Consider the following 23,390-nt stretch of genomic DNA (forward strand, 5'->3'; position numbering starts at 1 on the left):
GCTCAGAGGCAGCCCACTGCAAACATTTATCAGCAATACACTGTTTAAACATTATCCCTATCCTCATTGTGCACCATCTGCACAAACCCCAGCATTTTCTTTATGTTCTCACTGAAAGGGACTTGTCCATGAACACATGTACATGTGTGTGCATGCTTGTGTTTATGCACAATCCCAGAGAAGACACGAGGATTTGGAGGATGGGGCAGCAGGGAGAGTTTCAATTGCATAGTGTTACACGACCATATTGCCAACTTTCAGTTTTATTTTCAACTCAAGGATGAAGAACTATCACATGCCAGTTAAAACCTGTAAGTTATGGATAGCTTTAAGGACATACTAGAATACACGAACAATAACAGCAATCACTTGACTAGACACAGATCATGAAACTGAGATCCTGGATAATAATTCAGTTCCTTTTCTTAAAGGCAAATCTTTAATTCTTGTGGTTTGAAAAAAATAGCTGGAGCAATAGTAAAGCTGAAAAGCTTTCATTCTGTCTATAATTTAAGGCAGATTTTGGACCAATGTCCTGAGTCTACATCACAGCTCTGCAACCACAAAGCAGACCTTAAAAACTACCTGCTCAGGAAACATGCTCTACATCTTGATAGAGAATTTATCACTATTTTCTGTCTTCCCAACCATACAGGGAGTTTCTCTCTCCCCAGTCACACAAAACTGTGAAAATAACATAACCTCGCTCTTCCTCAACAATGTCCTTTAGTCCTAAAATAACAGTGCTGCAGTGAAAAGGAAAAAAACAGAAAAGGGAAGTAACAAAACCTATAAAAAACCCCAACAACTACCAACCAACAAAAATTAACATACCCAAAAAAAACCCAATGAAGAAACCTCAACACAAACAAATAAACAAACAAACAAAAATGCACAAAAAAACAAGCTAAAGCATTTCTTTGGCATTTTTGCTTCCTGGCAAGAAAGATATTCAAGTAAGCCAAAAGGAGCATCTGGATTTGAAGTCAATATTACACCAGAACATATGAAAACACCAATGCAGAAAAGTACAATGCCTAGATTACTAGAGGAAAATGATTATTTATGGGGTACAATAGCAAGAAAAGGTTTTGTTTTTCTTTATTCTCCAGTGCTTAGTTAGTTCTGTTGGCAGCTTCTCCTCAGTCTCTCCCCTTAAGCTTGCTTGCATACTTATTGCATCTGCTCCTCATTTAATGACCATTGTTTTGGTCTGTCAGAAGAACTACAACAAGTATCCAAATCTGCAAGATAAGGCAAATATTTTGACAATGCTGTGCATCTCATTTTCTTGGAGAGAAAGAATAAAGAGGATTTTCACTTTTCACATAACTTCACTGGAGCTCTTAATCAAAATGCTACAGAGAATCAAATAGCAGATTGAACATACTTCTAGTGACAAAATAAAGCATGCCATTTTGTTTCCGAGAGCTTGCCAATTCCCTGCACATTGCTATCACAAGAACTCAAACACAGGACTTTAAAATATCATTCACATCACATGGCAGCTGTTTCTAAGCTGAGAAACCAACAGAGCCAGGGAGCAACAAATGACAACTAAATGGTAATGTGGGCTATCAGGAGGCTCTGGGGGGGAAGGAAAAAAATTTTAAAAAAAAGGGAAGAAAGAAAGAAATGCTGGTACCAATCCTAGGTTTTTATCCTGGGAGTGTTGGTTGTTCTCTCTGTTGAGATTTTTGTTTGACTCACTGCAATAGCAAATATTTATAAAATGTAAATTTACATGCAGATGTTAGACCTCAAGTCTTATGTCAACACTAACATTGCAAGTAGGACCTTGAATATATTCTAAAGGCAAATACAACCAGCCCCAACTCAAATCATTACAGACTGTAGATCAAGCCTGGATCAAGCAGAGTTACAATTTATATATATTACTACAGGATCTGGACTCTAGGAAGTATATTGAGAAGCCAGCAGTAGCAGTTGCTTGGCAGTAAAGGAGAGCTCACTTAACACACTCATGGAGAAGCAGCAAAGTGAATGCTCTGAAGAGGGATGAAAACCAGGGCCACAAGTTTTACGAGGAATTGGTGTCTCACAAATCTTACATGTTGTTCAGCTTTTCAAGGGCTGCTTTACTCTCACATGTCCCTCCCCAGCCTAGTTCTTCTGAGCTCTGAGTTCAGGCCAGCTGCAAGGCAGTCAAAAAGTTAAACATCCCAAATGGCAAATAAGGATACTCCTCTGTGCTGTTGCCTCTGACAGGCCACTTGCTATGCTGTCAGGGAAAATAATCCTCTTGGGACAAGGTGACCTAGTGGCCTCTGTAAGAAACACCCCATTAAGGAGCCAAACACACAAGGAAATTCGTTAAGCTAGGAACTTGCTTTTACTTTCAGTTCAAAGAGCTCATCTGGGGAATCAAAAGTAGAGAGGCCTTTTCCTCACAGAATTTCAGAACCACCTCTGTTCAGCTTGCAAATCCTTCTACTCAACTTCTGGCAGGGAAAGAATTATTTACTGTAAGGAGATGGCTTAGTTTGGTACTACCCACATTTTCTGAATCAACTGACAGCTATTTTAGACATACATGAAAAAACTTTTGCTCTGAACACTTCACAGCCAGCCAAGAATATATACAAGAATACACACAATTTTCTTTTGCACTTCTTTTACACCTTTCCATCTTCATTACAAGAGAGCTTTTAACTAAAAGAGCCAAGCTTGCCCAAACTCACCTACCCATGGAAAGCAAAAAAAAATTACCATAGAAAATAATTCCTGTATTTTTCCCATTGGATGGTTGGTGTTACCTCAACAGCAACCTGGGAAACACGTGCTGACCATCACAGCTGGTAGCCACAACTTTCTATGGTTCCAGAAAGTGTCTGGTGCAAGGGCTTGAGTGAGGACAAAAATGATCCTCTCAATTCCTGCCATCACACATGGCAAGCCAGTTGGTCACTGGTTCCTTCCACACTTCAATCACATCTTGGTGAAACAGTCAGAGACTGTTTTAATATTTATAAACAATTTCTACACCAAGTGTGTGCTATGCCAGGCTCTGAGATACTGGAATTCAGAAAACATAGTCTTCTGACTAACTACTAGAACCTTAAAACTTCAGAAATGGTTTTTGTATTCAGACAGTCTGTGGGAGCCAGGACTGCTGGAGCAGCTGGAAAGGCTCCAACCCTCAATTCCCCCTTCCTTTGTGTCCAGCACAGCTATGGCAGCCTCTCAACCACAGGGAGCCTGGAATTTCAGCTTATAGGCTGGGGTGTTTTGCTGTTGGGTTGGTTTTTCTTGCTTAGGGAGAGGCTGTTTTTAAAGAAACGACAGACATTCTTCAGGTTGGTTTGCACCTTCCTCTTTTATTCAATGATACCTTTGTCGTGGTGACAGGTCAAATGTATGATGATGATAGGAGTAGATGAAGTAGTTTAGCTCCCTTTCCTTTCCTTCCTTAACTTTTGCTGGTACGACTGAGTCACTGCAATGCAAGACCAGAAAAGTCAGAGATGATTCAGTCTCAGATCTGGCTCGTGCTCTCTTTCACACCGTGCCCTTCTGCTACCATAACACAAACTGAACAATTAAAAAAAAAAAGAGGCTGATCTCTTCCAGTATAAACACTCCTTCTGCTTGGCCAGCTTCCCTGCAAAACAATTTTTTCTCTAATTTCACTGAATCTTGCATCACCATCATGCCTGTCTTGTAACTGCGTTTGTCTCTTATCTGTCCATCTCCACTGTTTTTCTGCCCAGGATTTTAATGATTTCTTCAAAGAACAGATGCAAGCGTAACAATCTTTCCCGTCCTTTCAATTTGACACATGCTTAACGTCACCCTCTTTTTCTATCAAAGATAAAGGACACATTCAACTTTTTTTCTTCCTCCAATCATCTGTTCTCCCCATGGCAATACTTGATCACTTTATCTTTCTGGTGCCCACTATCTTCCCTTCGTGTCTCCTCTATTCCTTTGTCATCTCTTTTGACTCTGATCCAAGCCAAACCTTAATCTTTTCCATATTAGAAATACTGACTTAACTTACTATTATCACCTTGATGCTCACAGATTTTTACTGCCAAGGACTCTTGCACTCGTGCTCTACAGGAACTGCAAAATGAATTCCCTGTCACACGGACCAAGCCTGGAATCAGTGCAGACTCTGATTCACAATTCAGAATCAATACTTTGCAGTTCCTCTCCTCAACCTGTCAGTCATCTTCAGTGTAGCCAACTGTGCTACTTATCTTTCAATAACATCCTTCAGCTTCCAGGTTTGGTTTTTACTCATGCATCTCATTTGCATTCTCTTGGAAATCTCCTATCTTTCCATGGGCTTACACAGCACTGCTCATTTCATTCACAACATATATTTAGCCACCAGCTCTACCAATTTCTTAACACCATATCCATCCATCCTACTCTCTCTGCTTATGGCTGCATTGCCACAAATTCATCTCTCACGATCTCCCTTTCCAAGCTGTTCCATTGCCTCTTACATGGTTCACTACAGACGAACACCAGGCTCATAAATCACACTGCCAGTGGTAACACAACATCTTATTTCACTTACCCTGGGTTTAGAATAAGGGCCTGGGTCCAAATCCTGTGAGTATTGACTTATGGCTTCATCAAGAAGCTGTCTCTTAATAGTGAACAAGGGGTTCTTCACAAGTCAGAAAGCAGAGCTTGGCAGCTCAGCTGCCTGCAGGTGTACAGAACATGCTCAGAGTTAGGAAGAGGATAAAGCTACAAAATTTAAAACAAGTAGGGCTAAAGAAATTCTTAAAAATGCAATTAAGCTAGTGAGCATTGAGGAGGCCCTCTAACCATAGCACCTTGTAGGTGAAATTTCAGCCACATCAAATCCACATTTTGTCAAGAGGCCACAAATTCAATTTTTTCTCCTACATCTTCTCTAGCACTTTGACCAGTGGGACAGCCTGTCTCATCCAGGATAGACAATCTCACCTTCCTAGAAAGAAGCTTCTGATTTTTGCTTCCTCCATAATTGCTTTCATGATTGTGGTTACATACTCTTCCTGGTGGCCTTCAGCCACAGTGGTCTTCCTCCCAAATTAAATACCAGTAATAACAGTGAGAGAGGCAAAAAAGAGGAAGGATTGCCCAGTGGCTTTTCAGCAAACTGACTTCAATACTGGGGCATCTCACAAGTAATTTCCATTTTTTCCTCAGGTAACTGTTCCCTTGTACTATCTTAAAAATATATCTCCTTGAATATCTGACACTCTAGGTTTCATCTCAAATTTCACTTTCATTTTTCTCATTTCACTCATATTCAGGATTTTTGTTTATTAGGTTGGTTTTTTTTAAAAGTGAGTTATTTATGAGTGCACTTTTTCAGAGTGCACTCTTTCATCTTTCAGCACATTAGAGTGATGGGTGTTATTACCTTCATGCTAAAAGCAATAAAACTCTAACACAGATTTAAAACCATCACACAAGATGGAGCAAAACCAGCAGCTGACTAACAGTCATCCCTGAATTCCCTGATTTCTAACTGATTAATGACTTGCATGCAAAAAACCCTACTGACTTACTGTCCATATACTAGTAAATAAATGTTTTTTCATGTTGAATACAGCAAACAGGTTGTAAAATCATGATGAAACTTTTACACTGTGACACTGCCGTCAAGAGCACTCCTGGCATTTTGAACTAACTTTACAGTATGACACCAAACTGCAGTATAACAAAACCTGTGTTTCTGACTGTTCCTTTATTTTCAGGCATCTAGGTAGAGCTGACCATTTTCAGATTGTTTCTAATAAAAATGAATCATGCTATGGACAACAGAATTTTCAAAGTTTTCATTTGTAAAAGGGAAAAAAATTGTGTTGGAAACAGTTTCAAAGCATCCATTTCCCCATACTTGTTTTTGTGACAGAAGAGTGCACAGACTTGGTCAGCCATAGGAAATTATTTGGATATCTTGGGGGCTGGGAAGGCATCAAGATAGCTCTGTAAAGAATGCTAGAAACACATAATACAACTCTTGCTGCAGCTTTTCTTCCCATGAATGTGCTGAAGCACATTATTCTTCTATGGCCAACTTAGAAATTTTTTCCTGAAAAAGCTTCTCTTTTCAGTGCCCTATAACTTGTTTCCTATTAAAGGGGATTTTGATGGAATGGTTTTAAAGGAACCCTACAAAAAAACCCCCTTTACTCTGCAGACTGCACAGATGCCCCCACATTCACCTGAGTAGCTTTGGAAGCACCAGCATTAAGGAAGTCTGTCCGCATTTATGTTGACATTTCCACCTCCACTATGGGTCAGCTTTATTATCTATGACACTAAATGTGCCTGGGAAGAGAGGGACAAAATTAGGGGACATTCAAGGTACTTTCCTTAAGTAAAAGAGGCAATGTGTAGAGTGTTTACCTCACATGTGCTTTCACAGAGTTAGTTTAGAATAGTTTAGCTTCAGATTCTATTTGTCATATGCCATGATGTTAACCTGTAGTATCTCCTGATGAAACTCTAACAGGTTTAAATTGTACTGGTTTTGCTAAATATTTATTTTTATAGGGACTGCACAACACCATTGAGAGATTCTGGCAGAATGTAAGAGACTGCAGTGCTATCCACAGAAAAGCAAACAAAAAAGTAAAGGTAAAATCTAAAACCTCCTTTACAGCTCTGAGCTATAAGACTTGAGAAGTCCCTGGCCACTCAGCCATTGAAAACTTTTGACAAAAGTAGAATCTGGAAGTGTATGTGGAGAGGTGATTGCTATGACAGTTAGTTGGTGTCCTTCCCATCTGAATCTGATTTAGATGAACTTGAACCTCAGCAAGAACAAAGCGAGTACAGCCGAATTCCACACAGGTATCAACGCTGAATTTATTAAGCTGCTTGTGTGAGCAACTCCGCATCCCAAGTGAGAACAATTCCTGGCACCACCCATGCAAATGTTTCACTCCAAGAACTCCTCATAGATAGTTTTTGCTATGTGCTACACAGAAATTTTTAATGCAAAAAGCAGGAGCAGATGGTGTACCTAAACCTGACCTCTCCACTGCAGGAAGGAAAAGAAGTAAGCTTGCCCTGAGTGTTGTCCTCACCTCCTCCATGCTGTTCCAGAGAAGGAGAGGATGTCTGGCTGGGCTTGGTGCTGCCTGTCGTCTTTACATCACATTCACTGTCAAGACAAAACCAGCACTTCTACAGCAAACACTTCTCTTTCCAGCAGGACTAATGCTAAGAGGGTTTGGCTTTAGGCTGTCTAGTAAGATCCAGAAAATATATCCTCCATTTTTAACTTCCCCATTTCTAAGTCTGTTTCTTCTCATTTCAAGAACACTTTGGAGCAAGTGTCAGGGGATGGAACTCCTTCAATTTTTTAACAGGCATAGAAATAAAAAATGACCTGGAGATGTCATCTGTGTTTTCCCACTGACCTGTGGCATTTTTTTGGCCATGTTGCTTTGTGTATCAAAGCAAAAGGGGAAACAAAGCAAAGATGTGTAAGGCATAAAGCAATACAGATCACCAGTTTGGGGCACATATTTACCAGCACACACAGAAATACATATTTGGGAGTATCATCAGGCCAGAAGCAATAAGGAAGAGGAAAATGGACAGATCACACTTTCAAGACATGTTAAAAAAAACCAAAACAACAACAACCAAAAAATATCATTAAATAATAAAAAAAACCCAAACAGACCAACATGGACAAAGGACATGGACAGGAAAGGGCTGTTTTCTACTAGAAATGCTTTTATTTTCACACAAGGGCTACTTTTCTTCCTGCAAAAATCTCCAGTGCATCAAATCCAGGGAGCCAAACCTGCTTGTGGTTATTCTGCTCAAGAGGAAGGAACTGCTCATCTGCACAGCTTCAGAATTTCTCTAGTCCCAGGCTGTGGGCGAGTCTGACGTCAGTCCCAGTGTGAGCCATAAAAACCCCCTTCAACAACCAACACTCTCCTGTGTGGGAAGCCTACAGCATTATTTTAAGCAAGGACCCAAGATTACCCTGGTGCTTTCTGGCAATATTTATCAGAGGCAGGGATAGGGCTGAACCCAGAGGAAGTACATGTGTGTCCATCTCAAATACATGCACGTGATCTCCACATGGGGAACGGTACGTTCAAAGGGGATGTATACATCAAGCTCCCCACACCCCCCAACCTGTCCTAGGATCACCACTGTTGTCCACTGTCTCAATAGAAATGGTTCTGCTATAATAAGGAAATCTTATCTTCACACTGAGAATAAATGTGGCATTTCTGCGATACTCTGACAATGGGGGCCCTCAAAAAAAAATCTTCATTTCTCATTGTAGGCAAGTTCTCTCCAGACCTCTATGTATTTAATTCACAGCCCTGACATGTATTTTACCCAGAATACTCTCATTTTCTAGAAGTATTTTGATGAGACATCCTTGAAGAGACTTTTATTTTGCTTTTGCTAGGTGGCCAGAATGGGTTTCAAGCTACATTAACAGCAGTAACAATAATGCCACCACAATGTCTCACGGCATCTTCCCTTACGAATGAAGTTGAAGCCATGCTTTCTTTTTAAACAGCAGAATTTTTTTTATATAACTGTCATTACACTTGAAAACACCTAATTGAGGCAGTTAAGTATGAATATAACCCATACACAATGATATAACTCATACCTATGATTTAAAAGAAAACTATTGCCTGCTTACCTTCTAAATCATAACTCCTTCTTGTAAACTGAAACCCACATTTTATTCTTAGAAACATCCCTACCACTCCACTTGAAATCAGTGCTGAGAAATCAATGTGTCTGTACACTCATGTCGGTTTAGAGAAGTGAATTGACATCATATCACAGTGCAATGAGTTTACTTTAAAAACAGACACTCGTCAGTTGCTGAGGATTTTAAGTCTTCCAGACTAAAGGCATTCTAATTTAAAAAAAAAATAAAATAAATTAAAAAACCCAACAAACAAAAAAAAAGCACCTCAGAGTAAACTTAACTGAGATCTACCTCTCTCATACAGTCCAACCTACACTTCAATTTCTACCAAAGGAGAAACAAATACAGGAATCATCACATACCTTTTAAAAGTTCCCCAATTAATTTCATAAGTAAAAATCAAGAGAAGCCCCAGCTCAACAATACACTTAACTGGTACTGAATTTTAAACACAAACTTTATAGCACTATCCTTCATTTCACTATTGAAAACATTTAAACTTGTGCTTAAAGCATAAACACCTACTATAAAGTGCTTTATTTAAACTTGGATTATATACCAGCATAAACTCCAAAAGGCCGAAACCGACTTTCACAGGAGCTTGGTAACTCCACAGGCAGATTACGATAGGTGCCTGGCAAAACAAGATTTCAAGGAGCTTTGGAAACATAATTTCTAGTTTTTTCCCCCAAGTAAGCAAAAGGTTCAGGTTTGTGCTGGCAGGAGCAGCCCAGAGCGGCATGAAGAGAGCGCAGCCCTTGGCCACTGCCCCAGCCGTGCTGGGGGCTTGGGAAGGCGCAGGGCGAGTCCGGCACGGCGGGGATGGATAATGGGGATGGATAATGGGGATGGATAATGGGGATGGATAATGGGGATGGATAATGGGGATGGATAATGGGGATGGATAATGGGGATGGATAATGGGGATGGACAGCGGGGATGGACAGCGGGGATGGACAGCGGGGATGGATGGCTGCAGGGCACGGCTGGATAACAGGGCTGCGGGGCACGGCTGCGGGGCAGGGCTGGATAACAGGGATGCGGGGCATGGCTGGATAACAGGGCTGTGGGGCACGGCTGGATAACAGGGATGCGGGGCACGGCTGCGGGGCACGGCTGGATAACAGGGATGCGGGCAGGGCTGGATAACAGGGATGCGGGGCACGGCTGGATAACAGGGATGCGGGGCACGGCTGGATAACAGGGATGCGGGGCACGGCTGGATAACAGGGATGCGGGGCAGGGCTGGATAACAGGGATGCGGGGCACGGCTGGATAACAGGGATGCGGGGCACGGCTGGATAACAGGGCTGCTCGGAGCTGGCGGAGCGCTGTCACCTGCCCGGTGCACCAGGGTGGCTGTGCCACCTAGTGATGTTTGGCATGTACTGTACCGAGCCACGCTCGGCCCGGCTCCAGCTCCGAGCGCCCTTCGCTCGCCCCGCGGCCGCTCGGGGCACTCTGGGACCGGCACAACGGGAAAAGGAGCAGGCGGCAGCCCCTCTCCTCCGGCTCCTGAGCCACAGAAACAGCCCTTGTGCTGCCCAGCCCGCGGCAGTGTCCCGGCACATGCACAGGACAGCCTCCAGCAACCGCGAGCGACCGAGGCAGCATCACCAGCGACTTCAGAACACCGGTATTATCCCAGCAGCTACCTGGGGCTTGCTTTCTTCTCTTTACACACTGAAGAGTTTGTCTTCTACACAAGAGGTAATTACTTTGTTTAAATTAAAAGAATTATGAAAGCCTCCCAGTTGCAGGCTGGTGCCCATCAAACCCAACATGTTCAGCAGTGTTTTTTGCCCAAAGAGATCCTAAATGAGCTTACAACTAATGTAGAGCAATAACTGTATCAGAAAAGCACATGGAAAGAATTAACACACAAAATCTGACAAAATCTCTAACTGCTCATCTGAATTACAAACCGCTCTGGTAAGAACACAGCAGCTCTTTAACACATGACAGACCATGCCAACACCACAGAAACCCAGCTACTGCCCAAGCCTTGCTGTTCCTTAGCTAAAGCAAGAGGTGCAAGCTTCTAGAGACTAAGGTCACAGGAATTCAAAGAAATTAAGCTACTGATCACTTAAAATCGAATTAAATCAAAACTGAAGTGTTCCAGTGGTATCACACACTTGGTAGCTAGGCCATTGTCCACACAGGCTGCCTATCTGCTTCCAGAATAACAACTTTACATCATGAGTTCCCAGCTTCTCCCAGCAGCACAGGAGTTCCCTTATGCAAACACTGACACACCACCTTAAACATCTGGCAAAATGACAGATACAATCATCTTCCTCTGACACAAAGGTAACAGCAAAAGAAAAACCAACAAAGCAAGGACACAATCTCGCTGTACACATCAGGCACATCTTGCTTTCTAGATGCTCAGGAGTGCTCTCGGTGTGCTCTGTCCGCCTCCTGTGCTTGCCTGCAGCCCCAGCAGGTCGCTGTGGTTCAGGTAAGGGCTGTTCTGAGGCAGGGACTCAGAGCACATACCACCCTTCCGTTTGTACAGCTATAAGCTCATTCTATGTTGGAACAATTAGTGTTAAGACATTGATAAGAATCAGCCATTACATGTACATAAGCTACAATAAAAGTGACAGGCTGGACCATAACCTTTTAGCATTAGAACCTGCCAGAGTTTACGACCTTTCAGCCAAACAGTAAAATGGCAACGAGCTGTTGTGATACACATTTTAATACTCCCTTACAAAACCTACATCCTGTTATTAGAAGTGACGGGAAGAGGATTTTTAAATGGCCTCATTATCACATAGTGTACACAGAAACTGTTACAGTCTGAACAGTAAAATGAACTCCTTTGTTGAATTACTTCAAACTCGACTAGGTGGATTTAAAATAGCACTCGCGTGTATGCCTAGCACCTCTACCTCTTTATTTGCTGCTAAATGAAGACAAAACCAGGCAGCTGAATAGAAGTTAGCCCTTATTCCAGGGCTATCAATAGAATGCAATTGATTAAAAGGGGGGAGAGAGAGACATCCTGTAACACACTAAATTTAGCCACAGTAACCCACAGACATTTCTCTGAAATGCCAAGGGGCTTGGGAAGCTAAGCTCCTCATCAGGTATCCCTGAGGCACTTGGGGCTCTGAAGCCACTGCAGCAGAACTGCAGTGAAACTTTGGAGCCTAAGCTGCTCTGCTGTTTACAGCTTTGTTCCTTTACATCCTTTCCACTTCAGCTCAGTAGCAATCCAATTTTTAATTTCAGTTGTGCCTCAATTATGGCCCTTCTCGAAGTTGACCATGACTTCCTAATTGTTTTTTCTGCCCTCAGCTTTCACACACCAATTAGATACAAAATGCTCTCCAGCTGCACCTTCAGTTCACACACAATTAGGGGACACACGGAAAAGCAGGGCTGCCTGGTGACAGAGACATTTCCTGTGTTAAAACGGTAGGAAACGTGACAGATCCTTAAGAGCACACTTTGACAAAGCACATAATCCCAGCCTCTCCTACACGACAAATGTGAGGACACTGGAGCGAGCTACCTGACTTCTCACTGCTCACTTGCAAGAATTATTTGGGGGGGGAAGAGGAGGCAGAGAGCATCGAGCTCAGCAAGCAATTAAATTACTTATCTGAGTTCTGCTAAAGAGAAGGAAAAGTGGAGAAAGGTCACCTCCTTTTCTAAGTGCCCTCACTAAGTCTAAAGGTTTCACTGTAGTAAGAGAAAACAGAAGATATACCTACTTGTAAATTGTTTTTTAAAAAAAAAACCCAAGCAATTTAAAACATAACTTCTATCTCTTATTCCTTCAGCATGTGTCCATTCAGAAGTCTTTCAAATGCACTAGTTGTGGTATGATTGATAAAGAAGCATTTTTCTCCAAACTGAAGAACCTTTTAGAAAAACAGATTTCTTACTCAAGATAATGTTTGAAAACCACTACATTTAGCTTTCCCCAGTCACATTTACTACATCCACAAAGATATTAAAGTCCCCATACAAAGGTACAGCATGCCTCAAGACACAGATCTTGAAGGGAAGGAGAAGAACCAACAGTAAAACTGTTTCAAAAACATTACTCCACAGTTCATTCCAGAAATCAGAACGGATGTTCAGGATTATTCAAGATCTCCAAAAGATTTGTATATAAGTGTTTGTCTCCCTTCATATTCATCTTTCACAAGACTGAACACAAATCAAATTAGGGTCTCATGCACAAGTAGGTAAAGGTATTGCTGGTAGATGTAGTGCTATTTAAAGTATCCATAGCAATCCTTGTTCTCTTTTCTCCCCAGGGAGTGGAGGGCAAAGCCTTCCTGCAGGAGGGGTTGTGCTCCCACGAGCACCCAAAGCACACGGTTATCGAGTGCTTGTAGCTGCAGCAGGAGCTCTAAACCAGCCCCTTCTCATCCTTCTGAAACCATTCTGGGTGCATCCTTGAAAAGGCATTGACTTTAATGGTATAAAATTCAACAAGACTTGAAATTAACCTTTTAGTGAATCTTTCACATTCAATGTGAAATAACAGAGCAAGTTGTGATGTGACATTTTTGTAGGTGAAAACATCAAAGGCAGCCCTGCCACAGACTGATCTACCTTTGAACACCCAAGGGTATCTGAGACTGCCAAGTCTCTGTAGACTAGACAGAGAGAAAGAAAAAAGGAAGAGAAAGAGATCTGAGATATTCCACTATTTAAGGTGAAGTCATTTTAACTAGGATTTAATTCAATCTTTTACACTTTGTTACTGCTGGTGGTTTTTTAATACACAGTCAAAAGAGAAGATCAGGATAAAAGGAAAAGAATATTATTTCTGACTGTCAGGCCATAATAAGGCATAAATACATGAAAATTTAACTGGCATCACTTATTCTTTCTTTCCTCTTTAGCATTCTTGCCTTAGGAATTTCTTTCTATTGGAGTTATGCAATAAACAAACCAAAAAAAAAAAAAAAAAAAAAAGAAGGAAAGCGGAATATCAGCCTTTCAAAGGGCTGCAGAAAAGGTAAGCACCTGTCTAATAACTCAAACAACTGCATTAATGGACACTGGCCACTCTTGCCCTTTCTTCCAAGTATATACATTAAATGCTCTCCTGGTGTTGAGACTGGGGGCTTGCTGGAGTCAAGTCCCTCTTAAAAGTACTCCTAGTAAAATCCAGTCCTGACCCTGGTGTGCTCTGGCATAACAAGAAATGCCAGCCCAGCTTCTGGCCTGCAGCTCCCCCTGTGCTAAGGGGGCCCCTTTGGCACACCCAGCCATGCCAAGCCTCTGACCCAGAGAGCCATGACCAGCAAACTCATGAGAAATTCAAGTTGTTGTTATCAAAATGGTGCACTACTGGATCAAAGCACATCCAGTGATAAAAAAATAACCTTCATTCCTAGGGCTCTCCTTCAGAGTGAAAATACCAAATGTGAGATGTTGAATCGAACTACACAGCTCATGAGCCATTATGTTTTGGGTGCTAGAGCTGGGTTTTGGTTCTTTGCTTTAGAATAAGGCTTTTCTGCTCCACCTGCAGCAGAAACCAGGTCAGTCAGCTCAGAGGGACCCTGGGCTGGTCCTCCTGGCTCTGCTTGAGTGCTACAGCAGAGCAATCTCAGGCCACCTGCATCACCTTTCAGCAATAAAGCCATGAAGAAAACTGTACTTTGACACAGAAAGAGGTTCAATTTTCCAGGTATGGCACCTGGCTGGGAAGTCAGCACCTCTTTCTGCTAACAGGTGAAGTGCCTTACTTAAGGAAATGTGCTATAGGGGAAGGGAAGGGAAGGGAAGGAATCATGGCCAAAACAGGTTGAGAAGAAGCTCTGAATATCCACAGGAGACTGTACAGGCAAGCAGGAAAGAAAGAAATGTGACACCCTGCTTCTAAAGTTGAAATTGTAGCAAGGTTATTAAACCATACACTCTCTGAGAAGCAACACATTCCCTAAGGAATTTATGGCAGAGTGGTAAACAGCAAACCTGAGGGCAGCCCCTAATTTTGCTTGGATTTGAGTCACAGACTGACTTTCTGAACAGTGGAGGCCTGCACAAGAAAACAAGAGTCCACATTTCTCACTTTTGAGCCAGGACAGATTGCTTGATAACAGAGACATCTTCAGAGAGAACAAGAGAAGAATGTAACACACAAATTACCTCCACACCAGTATCCAAACCCAGCCTCCCAGAGAGAGCAGCACTTGTGTCTGACATGTACTAATGGCATTTTGATACCTAAGGCTATTAGAGAACATGCCAGAAAAGTAGGGGGAGAACAGAGTAAAGAAAGGGAAACTTGCTACTGACTTCAAATTAATAACAACTTCTTCATAAAGAAAAATCCCAGCTCAGCTGTGCCTGAACTTCTTCACAATCCAATGTTTTACACAACCTGTGAGGAGCCTTGACCAGGAGGAAATCTCTCACCTCCTTCCAGAGCAATGTGAAATGAAGTGAACCACTTGAAAAACTCAAGAATTCTTAAAGGCCTCTTTTGTGAATCAGCTTGAATCTATTTGAACTTATCTTCAAAAAGATCCTGAGATCTCACATAATGGGGAATATTAGATATATGATACAATTTCTCATGGCTCTCTGACAGTCACTAAGAGACAGTGGAAGAAAGATAACTTGGAAGCGAGTTGAGATACAAAGCCATAGATGAAGTTGCTAATTCTCACCCAGCTTCCTCCTACACATTGTGGTATCTTGACCTTGATTTCATCTCTATCAATGATAACTTCAATGCAGCAAAGATTTTTCTGATGGTTGCTTTTTTTCTCAGAGTCTGTGATGCCACAGTAGAGGTAGGATATGGTTTCATGCATTAAAAAGCTGAACAGTTAAGATCAAATCTGTCAGTTTTTATCCTACTTGAACAGAGTTGTGACATTTTGAAAAAAAATTTCATTTGAAATGCTCATTGATGCACCTGTGAAGCTCTCAAAATCATCTCAATAGCTAGGTGTTGACTAGGTGGATTGGAGCAAAACCAGCAAACTCCCAGCAGCAGAGCACAGACTCTGATTTTCACCAGACCTCCTGAATCACACACCGAATCACCAGCCAAGGTTGCTACCATTTGCATGAGTTCTTTTTATTGCACAACAACTGGAATTGCAACTTACTCTTATCTGCTCCTCTAAACTGCCTTTTCATCTTTCCTCTTTGGAGGAAGAGTTACTAAAAAAACAAACAAAAAAAACTCCCACCAAAAAAAAATACAACAAAAAAAAGAAAACTCCCCAAAACATAGCAAATACAGGACTTTATGCCTCAAGCCACATTTCCAATGAGTCAAAAATTTAGTATCATAGCACACCACAACGGCAACAACTTATGAGCACAAGATGATATGATCAAGGATGGAATTTTTCTTTATGTCTCATTTTCTCTTCTTAGCACTCTCTGAGAAAGGGCTGTTATGTTTTTATGTAGCTGCATTGCCAAATTGTAAGAAAAAGGAGAAAGAGAGGCCTGGCCGTGGCCCAGAGCTGAGATTCTGAGGGCTCTCCCTGCCCTGGGCAGGGCCCCAGGTGAGGCTGGCCAGGACCATCAGCACAATCAGGGCTCTAATTGAGCCTAACAAGCATCAACTGGCATCAAATCCATGGAGGAGACAAACCAGGGATCTGCTCTGGAGCAGTGCTTCAACAAAAACTTCTGCTACATGACACTCAATGTGTGCAAGCTCCTACTGCACTTGTTCCAGAAAGCAGAAAAAGAGACTGAAATAAGGCTTGTGAAAGCATAAACCAGCTTCCTTGATACATATCAAGTCCCTTTCTAACTTACTTTGAAATAAAGGGGGAAAAAAAAAAAAAGAAAAAAGAAAATAACAAAGATATGAGGATTATATCAGCCCCTGTTTCGGGGAAAAAAAAGAAAAAGAAAAAGAAAAGCATTTGGGTTGTGAGGGGGAAGACAGAAATGAAGGCGTCTCTGATGCATTTGGGTATCAGGAATGGGAATGTGTGATTAGACAGCAATGCCAAGCAACACTCCTGCACTCCTAAAAGCCTGATGTCTGATGATATACAAACGAGTGCACACTAGCAAAATATTTTATTGATGCCTTCTACCCCATTACTTCAGTCCCCAGGGTCACTGCTCAGAGCCAGGCTGACACAACAACACACAGCAAAACACAGGCCCAGCAAAACATTTTACAGGCCCCAATCCTAGGAATACAAATTGTGCTCAGGCACTGTGGAAGATGTTGCTGCTCTTCTCAGAGCCACACCTCTTCCAGCAATTTAACAGATGGCACAGTAGCCAGGGGAATGGCTCTTCCTGCCTACACATTAAAACTCTGCCTCTAGTGCTGTGGGGAGGTTATGGCTCTGCCGAAATTTCTGAAGTAACTGGTGATTTGCAATTACCAAAAGCTAACTTGGAAATGGACTGGTTAATAGAAACCTTGTAAGAAATCTTTCCCATTTCTGAAAACTGTGCTATTGGAGGAGCTTCTTAAGCGTATGTGGGCTTCAATGACCAAATAATTTAGTGGGAAGAAAGGGACAAAGCAATAAAAATGGACAGTGCAGGGACATTCCACTGTAGAAAAAGAAGGAATTTCCACATGTTTATAGCAGGTACACTCAGAGGAGGTTCTACTGATGAACCTGCTGCTTCTATTGCAGGCCAGAGACTGCAACACACAATACCGGAGTAGTTAATTTAACTGTTTTTTACAGCCAGAGACACTAACCTGACAAACCACAACAGTTCAAAACATACTGTGGCCTAATATGCATTTCTTTCTGGAAGTGTGTCTGAAGACAACAATAAAATGACTAATAACTAGTAGATAGTTTAGATTCCAATATGATAACAATAAAGCATTTCAAGAAAAGGGAAGTTACCAAATGTTCAAATTTCTGAGCAGGACACTCCTGCAATCTGTTCCTTCCTGCTCATGCACTGGGCTGAAGGCACTCCACTCCCACACTACATCCATGGGCATGGACTTGAGCAGAGGCAGCACCAGGCAGTGCTACTGCTCCAGCACATGCAGATCTGCAAATCCACAGCCCAATTCCTTCCTTTCTACTTGTGCAAAATTTCCACTGGGAGACAAGAGACACACTGAGAAAACCTGGGCTTGTGGCAGCTCTGAGTGTGTATGAATCCAGCCACACAACATCACAGACAGGCTTTCCACACCATACTGATTGTGTGCATTCCCTCCGTCTTTCCAAGAACCTGGTCCCTTTGGTGGTTCAACAGAACAAAAGAGAACTAGGGATACAAAGAAAGATTTGTCAAAGATTGTACAACAGAAAACCTCCACGGGTTGTTTGAAGAATGATGAAAAGAACATTAGAGTGAATAGCATACATGTCCTCAATGCGTTTAATGCCTGCTCAGTTTAAAGAAAAGGTGTCGTTTTGTTGCTGAATTGATATAAGCATTAGCCTTCACTTTTGTCTCCTCAATTCTGTGTAGACATTCCTTAACTAAGAACTAGCTGTGGGCTGGTACAGCAGAGAAAGACAAAATCCCAATTTACCTGAAAGATCATTTTGATTAAACGCAAGATCCAATTTACCACTGAGATATGCCTCGACTCATTCACACAAGTAGCAAGTGCATTTAAATGTTTGCTTTAAGTCCAACTGCTGTCTGCCTTTAGCTTTGGAGAAAACTGGTCTTCAATAATAAAGCAGAAGAATGCTACAGTCCTTCAAGAGAGCCCAGGATTTCTCAAAATTATAGAATGAAAAATCATGACAGTTTGAACTAGCTCTCAGTCAACAAGAGGATTTTAATGCTGGTTTGAACTGCTAATCAGAATCCTAAATCTCTGGGACAAAGATGGAAAAAGCTAGAAAAGTCTAAAAAGCTTTATTCTGCCATATAAATGGGGTCTCTGAGGCTTGCTTAGATCTAGGTACTGAGTGTATGCCTTCCAAGACTCCCTCCCCAGAAAAAACACAAAAGAACTCCCGGTGTCCACTGTCAGCATGAAGTCTGTAGAATGGGATATTCTTATTGAATACCCTGGTAGTAAAAAATACAAATCAGGAATTAATGACATCAGGACTTTCTCTGGAAACTGCACTGTGCAAATTAGAAATTTTCACAGTGTAACATAATTCCAAGAGAGGCACTGACAGAGGTGCCATTCTCCTACCATGTTTTCAATAATCATTTTCCATTTTCTAAACAGACCATATGTAGTAAGCAGAGACTCCTCTGTAAGCAAAGCATTAGCAAGAGTACAAGATCAGCCATTCCATTCCAGGGTACTTTAATACAAGAGATGATTTACAAGGCTCAACACACGTGGGTGCTTTCTGCTGTTTCAAAAAGTTAGCAAAGCTGACTGCTGTCTGAAAACAGCAGATTTGTTAGAGAATTTTTCACACATCAGTTTTAATTTAGAATAGTCTGCCACCAGAGGAGCCACACAGACAAGAGGGAGCATACATCCTTCAAAAGCCATCCAACTGCTTAATGGGAAAATAATACTGAACAGCAAATTGCCCCTCACTGGAGGTAAGCACCCAGCCACCAGCCTCTCTCCAGAGGGCCAGTGTCCACAGGCACCCAGAACAAAGCCAGACCACCCCAGCAGTGGCTTGGGCCATCTTTGGGCAGTGTGTGCAGGTGTCTGAGTGCACAGATTTCCAAGGAACAGCTGCCTGGGCCATTCTGTAGTCCCATGCTGCAAAGTGTCCTGAAAGTCAACTAGCACAAAAGATATCGTGGAAAATGAATGTTCTTGGTCTTGCACTGCATCTCCTCTTCCTTCTGTATTGCCACAAATCAAGAACAGGCACTGATACTACGTTAAAAACTCCAGATGCAGGTGGCATGATATATTCAGGGCTTACCTACACTTATCATAGAATAGGGCAAAAAAGCAGGGAAGAGAAAAAGAATTCATTCTGGAAGTATAAATGGCATAGACAACATATGAGCCACTCCCTTCTGGGGAGTTACTGCTCCTATCAGTAAGGTCTGGATGCACAGCACAGAGGTGTCACCAGCCTGACCAAAGCCAGGCTGTCAGGTAGGGCAGAGCAGCACTGGAGCAGGGTCTACAGCACATCTCCAGGCAGTTCTCTCACTTTGTCTCCCTTTGGTTACCTGCATCCTTTGTTTCCTTTTTTTAATAGAACAGATGGGTCTGGCACAACAAAGTGTAAACGTATTTTTAAACTTCTCAATTATCTCTACAAATTACCTGACAAAAGTGTACCTTCTAGCAACATCTAAATTTGCTTCTTAAGAGTTAATGTCTGCATTTACAAATCAGGCTCATAGTGATAAAAATGGACATCAACAAACATACCTAAATTAATGCATTTTGAAAGTATTCTAGGAAGAAACAAAACCAAAGCAGATACAAATGACAGAAACTGCAATCCCAAATTTGTTTTACAAAGTCACAATAAGAAAGGGAGACATGAGAGAGGGAAAAGGCTGGTGCACCCAGGGAGAGAAGAAGGGGTGAGTGGAAACAGCTGGAATTGTTCAGCTGTGTCAACATTCGGCTGTTTCACAGATTGACTAGCAAAGTGTCATCTGAAACCAATTACATTCCCAAAACCCCATGGACCCAGTTCATAACATTGATTAATCCACATTGTGAAAACATCCCCAAGCAAAACTAGAACAGCTGTCAGCCCTTGGAGTTCAGAAATAGCTTTTGATTTAAAAAAACAAAAACAAAAACAAACCAAAATAACAAAAAAAACCAAACTACCATGCACACCCTTTAATACCTTCTTTGTGATGTACAGATCATGTACCTGCTCCTACCACTTAACAGCAAAAAACATCTCTCCCATTGCTTTTCCTGCACCACCATGGCTGGTGAGAGAACAGGCTGTCAGCAAGAGGCCCAGACCACTCCTGATCTCCAGAAAGCACCTGCCTTAGAACTAACTCATTCCTGAAGATGCCTCTTCATCTCCTTCACAGACCCTGGGGAATCACAATTTACCTCCTGAAGGATGGAAACTTTCTGTCCCCACTCCAAATGCCCTGAAATTATCCCTTTCAGGCAGACTAGTTATGCAGAAGGCATCAGCTGAACTTCCAAGGCTGCCAGCGCTACCTGTGTGTGGATGAGTGTCAGCTGCTCTCCTCAAGCCAGGCTTGGGTCAGCATCCACTCTTCCCATGTTTCCAGAGCTCCTCCTGCTCGCTCCCAGCACTGAGGAGGTGCCCACGTGTCTCTGTCTGTGGTCCCCATGGGCCCAAGGACATCAGCTCCTGGCCAAATTCCACTCTCCCTCTGAGCAGCACCCACCTGACCACATCCAGGGCAGGACACACCTGTGCTCCTCTCACAGCTCCTGACAGCCACACAGACACCACTGACCTGTCCCATTCCCCAGGAGAGCACCAGACAGATGTATTCTGAGTCTACAGAATATTTCCAAGCTAAGCAAAATCAATGCAATATAGGAATAGAAGCATGCATAAATAAAACCAAAAGAAACAAAGAGGGCATGGAAAGATTTTGAATTTCCACAACTGCCAGTTGAGGGCTGCAGGTAAAAAGAAGCATTTTCTTGATTGCATGTTAATTGAATAATTTTCTTAAATAAGTTATTTTTACATGGTTTTTCTTCAGAGATATATATATTTATTTTATCAGCTGTTCTAAAGTAAAGTTTAGAGAAGCAGGAATGCTCCACCAGCTCGTATCAAAGATCAAGAGACCTTGCAGCTGGACCTGCAATATTCTTCCTGCAAGTCTATCGGCAAAAATTGCTGCCACTTTGCAACATCCAGAGAAATTCCATCCTGCACTTACATTTTTATTTCCCAACTTCAGAGCAAGGACTTGTCAGACCAACGAGGTAAATACTAGTGCTGAGGTCCACAGAAACAAAGGCACACAAGTCATTGCTCTCATATGATCTCAAGCCATTGGTGAAGTGACAATTCCACTGTCAATGGGAATTAGGTAACTCATTCATCATGCAGCTTTTGAAAGAGATCATGGATACAAATACAGATACACAAGAAGTCTTTAGCATTACTGCACAGCCTGTACCAAAATTTAAATTAAAGTCAAGTTAACACACTCCTTACCCTCTGCTGTAGAGAAATACTTCCCCACTTTAGAGGAGCTGTTTGAGAGGATGAAGTATAATTTTATCAAAATATCTTTTGGCTTATCCCTTCCTCCACTCAGTCTTCTTTTTTTATTTCTAAATTTTTTTTTAATTTCTATTTCTTGTCACAGATCAAAAAACCCACATTTTTTAAACTACAGTTTCACAATAAAACACAGAAGACAAACACACAATCAATTTTATCAATTCATTATTCAGAAAATAAGTTATGCTGGAATGCTTATTTGTTATTTGTTATTTGTATATGTTGAAAGAATGTATATTCAGAAAGGCAAATACACTTCCAAATTCAAGAGAGCAAATTACCTTTTGACTCTTTACAAAAATGCTTTATTAAATAGTATTAAGCATGCCAGTAATAAGTCACACTGCATCAGACAAAAAATAACAAAAGAAAAATACTACTTCAAGCATTAAAAATTCTGTGAAGACACTCACAAGCTGTCCTTGCTTCCCATAAATGTTGGATATAAAAAAGATTGTCACTGGATCTAATATTTCATATTCTGCAATGTGAATAGACAGTGGCATTAAATACAAACCAGAAAATTGTGAGACCACAGCAACCCCAAATTCAGAGAGATGGTTCCCCTGCAATAGCCAGGCTTTTTAGAGGGACCAATACCTGATTTTCAAAGAACAGAAAATTCAAGAGCTACCAGGTACTGCACTCTGTGCTGCTGAACATGCAAGTGTTGAGTTGTATTTGCTGAACACTGAGACTTACTATAATTTTCTCATGAAAAAGTTGAATGTCTTGACATTTATCTTCAAGAATGTAGAGTTAAAAGTCAAGATTACCTCAATCTTATCAAACTCCTGAACAAGAAAGTGAATTTCCCAAGTAATTCTTACAACACCAATAACTGGATTCACATGGGCTGCTAATAGTAGCTAGCAGACTGAGAGAATAATGTGTAAGGTATTCTTAAGATTATAATGAGAAAAATTTGTACAAAGACTTGTAGAATTAGGGCAAAGTACAAAGAGTTATTCAAGCTGTATCACTAGCAGACATCCATCAATTCATAGAATCTAAACTTAAAAAAAAGACAAGTGGGATGATCTATTCTTGCATATCCTAAGACGTGCATATCACAGGTCATTGCATTTCACATCATTAACCCCAGCACTGGGGCCCTCAGCGTTTGATTAAAACTTTTCTTACAGAAAAGCATCCAAGCTGAAGCTGCAGATGTCCGGAAATGGTGCAGCAGCTCTTCCTCCCAGTAACCTGTTCCCATATTTAACCAGATTTAGAACTGAGTATTTTTACCTACTCTTGATTTGAATTCATCTATTTCAGCCACTGGTTCCCATTTCCTTTAGCACCCAGTATTTGCTTTGAAGACTCTTGAATACTGCTACCCTACAGATACCCAGTTTTCTCATTGACAAATGCAAGAGATGATGCTCTAAGTGATTGAAGACCAACCATTTGTTCTCACCCCAAGTATTCTGTGCTGAATTTCTGAACCTCACCCTCAACATCCCTGCTAAGACATGGATATCAAAATGACAACAATTGTTTTAGAATTGTCTTGCCAAGGTACACAGCCATATAAGCAGACAGAGCTTCTCTCCCAGCTCCCATTCCCATTTACACAAACAAGAGCTCTCCACCAGCAGCCTGTGGCCAGCTGT

The 23,390-nt window shown here is 41.6% G+C and overlaps 1 protein-coding gene and 1 long non-coding RNA gene across 8 annotated transcripts in view; both read right to left on the bottom strand.

Annotated features, from left to right (window-relative positions):
* The window catches only part of RORA (RAR related orphan receptor A), a 396,157-nt gene that overhangs the window by 241,823 nt on the left and 130,944 nt on the right, over positions 1-23,390 (bottom strand). The gene's annotated exons all lie outside the window — the stretch shown is intronic.
* LOC147650730 (uncharacterized) lies at positions 7,701-13,624 on the bottom strand. The gene is made up of 2 exons (XR_015275773.1): positions 9,753-13,624; positions 7,701-9,689 (listed from the first exon to the last, which is right to left on the bottom strand). It is a non-coding gene; the product is annotated as an uncharacterized LOC147650730 (long non-coding RNA).

Source organism: Cyanistes caeruleus, chromosome 13 (genome assembly GCF_971803275.1).
Source record: "Cyanistes caeruleus chromosome 13, bCyaCae1.hap1.1, whole genome shotgun sequence".
Classification (NCBI taxonomy): domain Eukaryota; kingdom Metazoa; phylum Chordata; class Aves; order Passeriformes; family Paridae; genus Cyanistes; species Cyanistes caeruleus.